The sequence below is a fragment of the Apis dorsata genome, unplaced genomic scaffold (genome assembly GCF_000469605.1).
Source record: "Apis dorsata unplaced genomic scaffold, Apis dorsata 1.3 scaffold_222, whole genome shotgun sequence".
In the NCBI taxonomy this organism is placed as follows: Eukaryota; Metazoa; Arthropoda; class Insecta; order Hymenoptera; family Apidae; genus Apis; species Apis dorsata.
Genome location: NW_006263504.1, coordinates 507,070 through 516,614, shown reverse-complemented (window position 1 = coordinate 516,614; position 9,545 = coordinate 507,070). Strand labels below are relative to the sequence as shown.

The 9,545-nt window shown below is 39.0% G+C and overlaps 1 protein-coding gene and 1 long non-coding RNA gene across 11 annotated transcripts in view; both read right to left on the bottom strand.

Annotated features, from left to right (window-relative positions):
* LOC102681371 (dystrophin, isoforms A/C/F/G/H-like) overlaps window positions 1–9,545 on the bottom strand; it is a 428,634-nt gene that overhangs the window by 107,529 nt on the left and 311,560 nt on the right. The gene's annotated exons all lie outside the window — the stretch shown is intronic.
* LOC116185607 overlaps window positions 663–9,545 on the bottom strand; it is a 44,110-nt gene continuing 35,227 nt past the window's right edge. The window contains exon 2 of the long non-coding RNA XR_004150471.1: window positions 663–944. This is a non-coding gene — a long non-coding RNA (uncharacterized LOC116185607). The remainder of the gene's footprint in view (window positions 945–9,545) is intronic.

The window sequence follows — 9,545 nt, the reverse complement described above, 5'->3', positions numbered from 1 at the left end:
TTCCTTTCGCCCTCCTCTCCCGCCCAGCGCGGTTCACGCGCTTTCCTCCATCTTGTTGAGCCGAGTCGCGTGTCGCGAACGGCGTGCGAATCCCTTCTGTTATATATTATAATAGTTCGTTCGTCGAATCGTGGTCGATGGTCACTTCGTTGTCACAACCACGGATCGGGGATCGCGGGTGGATCTCGAAAAAAACGCGCGATTCAAAAAGGTTGAATAAATTACGACGTAACGACGTAAACGCGCGCCACTACGTGTCGCCTCGACTTCCAAACGATGACTAATGTTAATTCGGCTCTCGGTGATCGAGAGTTGAACGCTCGGTCGAATTGTGTTTTCGCGGAGTTCCGAGAAACGATTCGGCGCGGCTCGCTTCGCCGAACTGTGATAATACCTCGTGTGTAAACAATATAACCTTTGAGATAACGGCGCGCTCGGTCTCGTATTATTTACACGTTTACAACCAAGTCGATGTTTTCGTTCTTATTGCGCGTTTCAATTAATTTGCGCGTTTCGCCGTACTTTTTTTAAGGAAAAAACGGCTTCTTTTTTTAAAAAAAAAAAACAGAAACGGGGGTGTTTTCTGTCGCGAAGAAACACGTTGGACACTTTTCTCGTCGCACTTTTTTTTAATTTTTGTTTAAACAGTTTTCGATCTTTTCCCCCTTCTTTCTCCTCTCTTCTTTCCTTTTTTTAGGTTGATAAATAAAGTTTGTAGTAGTACCATTTGGACAATCAAAGGTCTATTGGTTTTCGTTCGAAGGAAAACGGTCAGGTTTTACAAGTGCTATCAAATACATCACGACGTCAAGAGCACGTCGACTCCATTGTTAGAGAAAATCCAATTTCTCGGAGAAAAATTGGCCCTTTATCCTCGGAAGGATCGAACAAACGATAGCCAGCCACACGGACGTTATTCATTTCCTCGGAGAAAACTGTCTATTCTATAAACATTAATTTCTTCCAGTAAGCGTTAAAAATGGCTTAAAAGTTACGTAATCGTGTACATCTATATTTCAAAAATATTATTTTATCAACTTGTATCTCTATATTGGTACCATATTACACATAATACCATGAAAATTGCAATTACTATTAATTATTAGAATTGTAAAATTACAATTTTCATTTTCTCCTTAAAAATACATTATTTTATTACTCTAAATTTTACGTTATTTATAATTTCCCATTTTTCGAGCAAAGAAAAATTACGAACGAAATAATTCGAAAGCTAATCTCTAATCTCGAACCTAATTTCCAATTCGCTCGGATACGATTATACACAACCCTCCAACATCGGCCACGACCCTCGCAAGAGCGATATATGCGCCGAATAGCCCTCGGATACGCCCCCAATATCCCTCGAGGAACGATTAATCGTCGAAGGCAGCGAATCGAACGCATCGTGTCAAGCTCACGTCCGGCTCCATTCTTACGTGGAATCCAATTCCTCGAAGAAAAATTATCCCTTTATCCGAGAAGGGGTTGAACAAACGGCGCTCGAAACAGGGTTGCTCGCTCTCTATCTTGTTACGGAATCAATGACGCGTGTCCATTCCCTCCCCTCCTCCCGAACCTTTTCCCAACCTGGATAAAACGTGGACTCCGATGGACGGAATGGAGAAGGCATTCCGCCGGATTAGAAACGGAAGAGCCGTCGTCTCGGACACGATTGGAACGAGTCATGGCCCTGATCGAAATAAAATATACGACGCGCGGGATAGAAGGAGATGAATAATGCATGGGGCGAACAGCTTGTGGTAAGTAACGAGGCGGATTTGTAAAACACCAGCCTCGACCTGTCACGATAACCCCGAATGAACCGCGCGAATAATTCAACCGTGCGGGGCTGGAGAACTGGAGAACGAATTCAACGATTTCTTGATTTTATTCGCGATGGCCGAGATAGGGATGAATCGAGAATATCGAAAATGCGTATCGAGAAGAACTTGGCATTTTTTCCTCTCCTTCATGTGATAATGTGAAAAAAAGTTTTCGATGCAAGAGTTGGATCGATAAATTTACGATCTAAAATATATATATATATATATCGTGGAATTTAATTTTTGTTTCGTCGGTAATTTCTTTTCTATTCTTCATTCTGTAAGAAGGGACGAAGAGGTGGAATAAGATATTCGACGTTAGAAGGACAAATGTTTCCTCTCTTCTTTTTCTTCTCCATTCTTGCATTTTTTTTTTCGAGCTCGAAATCTTCCCTCCTTCGAATTTCCATGCTTTTCCAAGAAGGGGATGAAACGGAAGATTATCTTAATGCGATAAAGGAAAAGATAAAAGCGCAAGAAAGAATTTAATAAGATTTTATAATTTAAACGAATTAATAAACGTTATTAATAAACATTTCTTTAATCGCGGAAAAAGTTCCACGATTCTTTGTCGTTCGTGAAATTCCATTATATCGTCGAGAATTGTTCCCTTGACGCCGAGGAAACGACACGGTCGTAACTCGATTCGAGATTAGCGCCGTCGCCTCGCCACGAAATCGAATATTATTTCTGCAGTTCTTTCTTTCTTTTCTTCTTTTTTTTTTTTCACAAGATTTGAGGAAATATTTTTCAGGAGCATAAGACACCTCTTCGCCTCCTCTTCAGATTGATAACAATTTCCAGAATGAAATGCAAAGTGAATGTCGTCGAACTTTCGAACGAGTTCGAGAAGGAACGAGGCGACATTTTTTCCCCCGCTTCGTCTCGACTTTGGAGGGGAAAAGTCTTTTCACGCGAGACAGAGGGAAGAGACGAAAAAGTTGGAGGAGGAAATAACTCGAGTTCTAGGCTCTTCCATCGTTCCTTCTTCCGTTGTTCCGATTCTAACTGTGTGACAATCATGCGAAACTTTTTTTGTATACTTCTTTGGGGAAAAGTCCGCCTTATTGTCGATGGGGATTAAAAAAATTTGGAAGGAGAAGAAAGTTTTGATGATATACTCCTTTCGATATTTTGTACATTATCAAAAATACCAAGCAGCGGTATTCTTATTTTATATAAAATTATATTTTCAATTTCAAATTCCGTCAAATTATCTGTAAAGAATATACATTCAATTTTTTAAAATAATTTGATATCTGGTCTAACCTAAAATTTTTAATTCACACCTTATTTTCTCTCTCCTCTATTTAAAGGAACCAATAATAACAAACTCGAATCCCTCCTCTATCTGAATAATCTCAAATAGCACAGAAAGCACAATTTTTTAAATTTCACTTCCTTAAGTATTTCCAAAATATTAAAGGACATAATCGAATATTCTTTTCCACTCTCAATTTCGAACGAAAAATTAATCGTCCGCTAAGATACATCAGATTTAATCGGGTCGACCGGTATTATCCCCACGACTGTCCTTCATTTTTCTCCTCGTCGACGGTACCAGGGTCGTCGACTGAACCCATTAACGCCGTCCAAACTCTTTTTCGCCCTGTTTTCGTCTCGATCCGTTTCGAACCGTGGAAAGAGGGCGAGGCTGGCTGCCTCGCTCCTCAAAAACTGAAACGAGAATCTTCTCTCCCCCTCCTGCCTCTCTCCCCAGACGGGACAAATTTCATTTTAATATCGTCTAAATGTCATGGCGCCCCCGTGGAAATGCACAGTGCCGAGACAGCGGCACAGTCCGGGAAGAAGCGGCGACGCCGTTTGTCTTCTGTCGAAAACACGTGGCTGAACTTTCGAGGCGAGGAATGGACAGGTGAAAAGGGGAATATATTCTCTATATCCATTTCAATATTTTAACGAAACAATCGAGCGAATCTCGATTCACGATTCATAATGATTTTCTTCGAAGAATTTCTTCGTAAAATTAGTTCTCGTGCTCGCTTTATAAATTTTTATTATCGAAATGCTGCTTTGAATTTTATATAGTCCAAGGTTGTGGAGATTAGTTAGGTAACGAGGCTGGATAAAATGTGGTATTACATAATAGAACAAATAGTTTTGTGAGACGAGTATGCTATTATCTTCTTATCTTCTGTTCAAATATTCACACTGTATCGAAAAATTATTGGTAGGTTGCAGCAGGATTTTTATGCAGCTCGTATTTGAACACGTTCCTTATTCAAAAAGAAGCACTGATTATTAATATTTTAAACAATATGAGGGGAGGAGAAAAAAAAATGTAACGAGCAAATTAATCATTCTTTTTAAAATGCATAATCGTTTCCTTTGAAAAGAAAAATAATTTCACGAAAATTAATATTCAAAAGCGATATTCAGAAAGATGATTTTTTTAATATAATTCTTTCTTTGTAAAAAAATTACAGCTACATTTCAACTTGGAATTGTAATTGCATTAAAACCCGATCTTCCTAATCCGTACTAATCTCCTCCATCGATGTTGGATTTACTATGGTTCCAGAATAAACCGCACACTTGTTATTTCTATATAGAACTAATAGTTAACGTTAATATTGACGAAAAGCCAGAAACAGAGAGATATCGATCGATCTAATTCCAATAAGCGTTCCAATAACAATTGATAAAAGTCATTCGTTTTAAATTGAATTTAAACGCGCAAAAGCACGCGACAAGCACGTTATATTTTATCCACGCGAAGGGAAGGGTTGAAAACAGGGACTTGATTCTGAACATTAAAAGCAGATGTTATTCAAGGTTTCACGTGGAACGCATTAGCCTGGCTCTTGTTTCGCCAACAGTCAACCTGGATCTTGCTCGGCGAAGATCGAGGCGAATGTTAATACCGAGGTTCAAGCTTTGGTGGAGAAATTGGTGTACCAACCACTAACGTAATGTTGCTGAAAGAGGCCGATCCGGACCAGGGGATGAGTTAAGCGGCTTGCGGACGATTAGAGAGCGCCGCGCCAGCCATCGTCGCGCTCCACCTTCATCCCCTATTGCCGATCAAAACCCGACTACGACTCGTGGTTAAATACAAAGTACCGAAAACCCTCTCTTCCGCTTCCTTTGTTCTACCCTCCTCCTTCCCATTTTTCCCTCTTCTCCACCCGAAATTTCCAACTTTTATCATTATTTCCTCCTCCTTTTCTTTCTCTTCTTTTTTCCTTTTTCCTCAAACGAAACCAACTTGTCGCAATTTGATAATTTATTTTTCGAAACGTATATTCTTTACATTTCTCGTGCTTCTCGTTTCTTTTTTTTTAAATATCACAAGACATACTTGGCGGGAAAATTATTAACCATTGGAAAGTCTGGATCGAGCGCGAAAAAGATATTAACGTAAACGAGAACGGGTTATAATATATTTACGACGTTCGAAAATAAAAATTCCGTTCGTATTTTTGCGTTTGGTAAAATTAAAGGGAGCTTCGAGAGGGAAGGGTCGAAAGGCGTTGACACGAAACACGTCTATATATCGGATATGAAACTTCCTCCCGTAGATGGAAAGGCAAGGTTTACAGGCAGGCCGCAGGATATCCACGGAATCGCAGTGAACGTCCCCGGGAAAAGTTTCACGAAGGAACGCCGACAAAGCTCGCGGAAATGTCGGCTAAAGCCCGGTCAAGTGACTCGGGAAACTACCAACGCCCTCCCTTTAAAATCAAATTTCCTGTTCGCCGCGGAAAAGGTTCCATCTGGCCACGTCCTTCCACCCTCTATACTCGCCGCGACGAATTCCACGAAACGAAATCGAAACGATTTTTTAAAAATAACACACCGATATATTCGCGTTGCGAGTAATTCTCGAGATTCTGATATTCGTATACGGAAGCAAAACTTTATTTATAACGAATAATTAGATCTAATTGTAATAGATTGGGATGAAACGTTATTCTTTAAAACTTATAATACGATCAAATATTATAAATTTAGAGACAAGTTTGTTTGAAAATGAAAAAAAAACTTTGATGAACTTTTTCTCTAAAGAAAAAGTTCTGTAGATTTTTGCTACACTGTTCAAACTTATCTTATTTTTACTTATTTTACTTATCGCAAATAATTGTAATTACGTTACAATATTTATATAACATGGAAAGTAATAGTTCAGGAAGCTAATAGAAGCTAAAATTTGGATCAGATAGATAGCGTGTTGTACACATGTTTGCAAGTAAAATTTGTTTTTTTTTTTTTTTCATTTACCAGCGAAACAGGCGAATAGGGGGGTGATGGACGATAAACGTGGACATTTTTCGGACGGGTTTGGGGATCGTATGTCCAGGTGAGAGATTCGACCAATATGGCGCCAAAGTGTTTTTTTCTCTGTCCTTCGACCGACCCATCAGACCTTTGGCTTCATGATCGAGATCAATATTTGAAGGTCAATATTTTTTTCCCCAGAAAATACGAATCGACTGTCACCGTCCAGATTTCAGGTTTTACGAGTTGGAGGGGGAGATGGTCTTTTACGATTCCGTCAATTCCCCAGCTTCGTTGCTCTTCTTCCATCTTATCCGAACACTCGTAAAGATTGTGTATCAAGCACACGAGGGAATCTCCTGCTCGATAACCGAACTTTCATGGACTTGCTGCTCCCCTAGTGTCTTTTTTTAACTACCATAGGGTGACGAAATGACGATTTTGGAAAATATCTTGATCTCTTGGAACTTGACTATATTCTCGAGCAGAGAATTCGTCAGTTTTGGATTTTTTTTTTTGTGGAAATGTGAGAAGAGTTTTTAAAATTTTTGAAATTGTACTCTTCTACTTCTTCTGTAGTGATAGATAGTTTCTTGCTATCTATTGATGTATTCAAAAAATTATCTTAAAAATTTCAGAGATATTCATTGCTTCTTAAAAAAGAATTTAGATCTTCATTCCTTTTGCACTTTGTTTTGCACAAACGAAACCCTAAATATTCTAAATTCGACGCAACACGTAGCGTATTCCCATCTATAATCACGCAAATATTATACGAGAAAGAAAAGAGGAAATCCATCGATTAAAAGGTGTTGCATCGGTCAAAAGTCATTAGCGAAATTAGAAGGAAGGAGAAGAAATTGAAGGGTACGCTCGTTACCTCAGAGAGAGAGAGAGAGAGAGAGAGAGAGAGATTCTGAGGGGAGAACTCGGCAAGCCTCGAGAAAAAAAGAAAAATAACCGATCACGGATTAAAAGTCTCTGGCGAGAACTTCTTTGAAGAAGAAAAAAAGAAAGAAAGAATTGTAAAAGACTGTGGATTAATAGGTATGAAGAAGAAGAAAGGATGGATCTATACTATTGTTTTCGAAATTCGGGAATATCGATTTCGTTGCGATATCGTACGGATTACGATACGTGTACGTGAGTGCTCTGGGGATGTACATCGAGTTTACCAGCCAGTGACGAGTCGTATCTCTGCTGTTCGAGCTTTTAGTCTCCCCTCGTGAACGTTTATTCGAAGATTTGTCGCGCAAACACGTTGCTGGTGGCCAATAGTTTTCTGCTTTTTCGAAGGAATTCGGGTCGACGAGGATTCGATGGAACGAATGGACACGGAAGAAGCGTTTTACCCCTTTCAGGAGGTAAAAATTTTTCACCTCCAGTCCAATAAATTTGTTAAAAACGTACGTTAGTGTATTAGCAATTTGACACCGGGTTGTTACGTTCAAGCTAACTTGTTTCAACCCTTCTTCCTCTTGTCTTCCTTTATTATACGCTTTATCGACGAGAAATAGTAGAAACGGGAATATAATATTTTTCCTTTCCAGATTTATTGGAACGGCGATCGATCGAAGAAAGTGGATGTACGTGAACAGATGTATTGTGCCGAGTTTATCGCGATCGCATTGCTGAATTACAACAAAGTTACGCCAACTTTGTAATTCCATCTTCCCTCGTAATCTTCCCTCCGTCCCTCCACTCCTCTTCTCGTTGGAAAAAAATTCTACGAGACGATAGAACGCTTGGCAAACTGTTTCTTTGCTTCTTTTTTTATTATAAAACATTTATGAAAAGAAAAATGGCAGCAACACTCGTAAAACTGACATTTATCACGTAAAATTCCAAACTATATCTTTGTATCTCGTTTCTTCGATTCTTTACATATATATTTCTTCTTTTTTCTACGATCATAATTCTTCTGACCGAATTCGAATTCTTTCACGTTTGTGGTGTCATCTGAAAAAGCGTTCCTTCGTTTTTATGATGAGTGCTCCAAGAGTTTCCTATGTTCTATGCAACAATTTCAAGCGATATGGCGAGCGAGAAGCATCATTCGCCTCATTTTTTGCATTCCAGCTTAGGAAATCAGCTGTTGAAGCTACTGAAATGGTCTATGCGCCACTGGAAGAGAACGTTGTATTTTACAAAACGTGCAAGAAGTGGTATCAAACATTTAAAGCCGGAAATTTTAATTTGGAAGACGACGATCGGTGCACCGAGAAAGTTCGATGGTTAAAGAAATTGCTCAACGAAAATCCGACTCAAACTTAGAAAGAATTGACAGTTACGAGACAATATCTATCCTAACTAAAACAATAGAAACAATTAGATAATCTTATACCTGATTTACGTAATAAAATCTTGAATTTGGAAAAAGAAAGAGAGGAGGAAAGAACTTATTTGCACACCTAATAGAACGTATACACATTTTATCTCCTCTTCAAAACTCTATTGGAAAGTAAACTGCGCAATATTTACGTCTTACGAAAACCTCTAGATAAATATTGATATTTTTTCATACACGACCAATACAATCGCAACAAGGAAATATAACGCAATAAACAATGTCCAAGCGACGATAAATAAATTCCAAGAAAAATTCCACAAGTGCGTCTACTTTCCAATCCTAAAATGCTTTCGCCATTTACAGATTAAAATGGAATCGTGACCGCGAGGGATTGTTCGAATGGCCACACTGCCATAGTTCGGGGAGGGGAATTTCGGATGGATGGAATTTTGAAATTTGACAGGGATTAACGGGTGGGCGATCCGTGTTCCGTGTTCTTGTTCCGTGCACAATCGTCACGGTTGAGCGGCGTTAACCACGTCACGGCCTACCGTACACACGGCGAGGCGGTCGAATTAACGCCCCATTGATGTTCCGGAGGAACGGTCTGAACTCGAATCTCACCATCTCACGCTGTTTGCTCGACGAATCCCACGCTCGATGCAGCGTACGTGCAAAACCCGTATTCCAACCGTTCTCCTAAGGGAGGATGATCATTATTAACGCGATCACTCAGGGGTGGGGAAAAACAACCGAAAAAGACCGATTATTCGCGCGTTGCGGATTTATCAACGCTCGATCGAGGGGGTGGGGGAGGAGAAAAACGAGCTGTGAAATTTGATTGCAACTTTCATTATACGATTATTATTTTTTCGTTATTCTTAATTGTAATATCATTTGGACACGCTTTTTTTCTTATCGATCAGAAACGGAATTTAATTTAAAATTGACGTTGGACGCGCGTAATATATATATATATAATCATGTCGAAGTGTAACGAAAATTTCTTTTTTATCAGAGAATAATATTAATTCGGGGGAAAATCGACCTCTTGAAATTTCGAATATTTTTCAACTTTTGTTTCGAAATGAAAGAAGGAAATATTAAATTTTAATAAAATGCATGTTCTAATTCTCGTATTATTCTATTGTAAAACTTACTCTCGGACGAGAATATCGTATTCAAAAAAATGA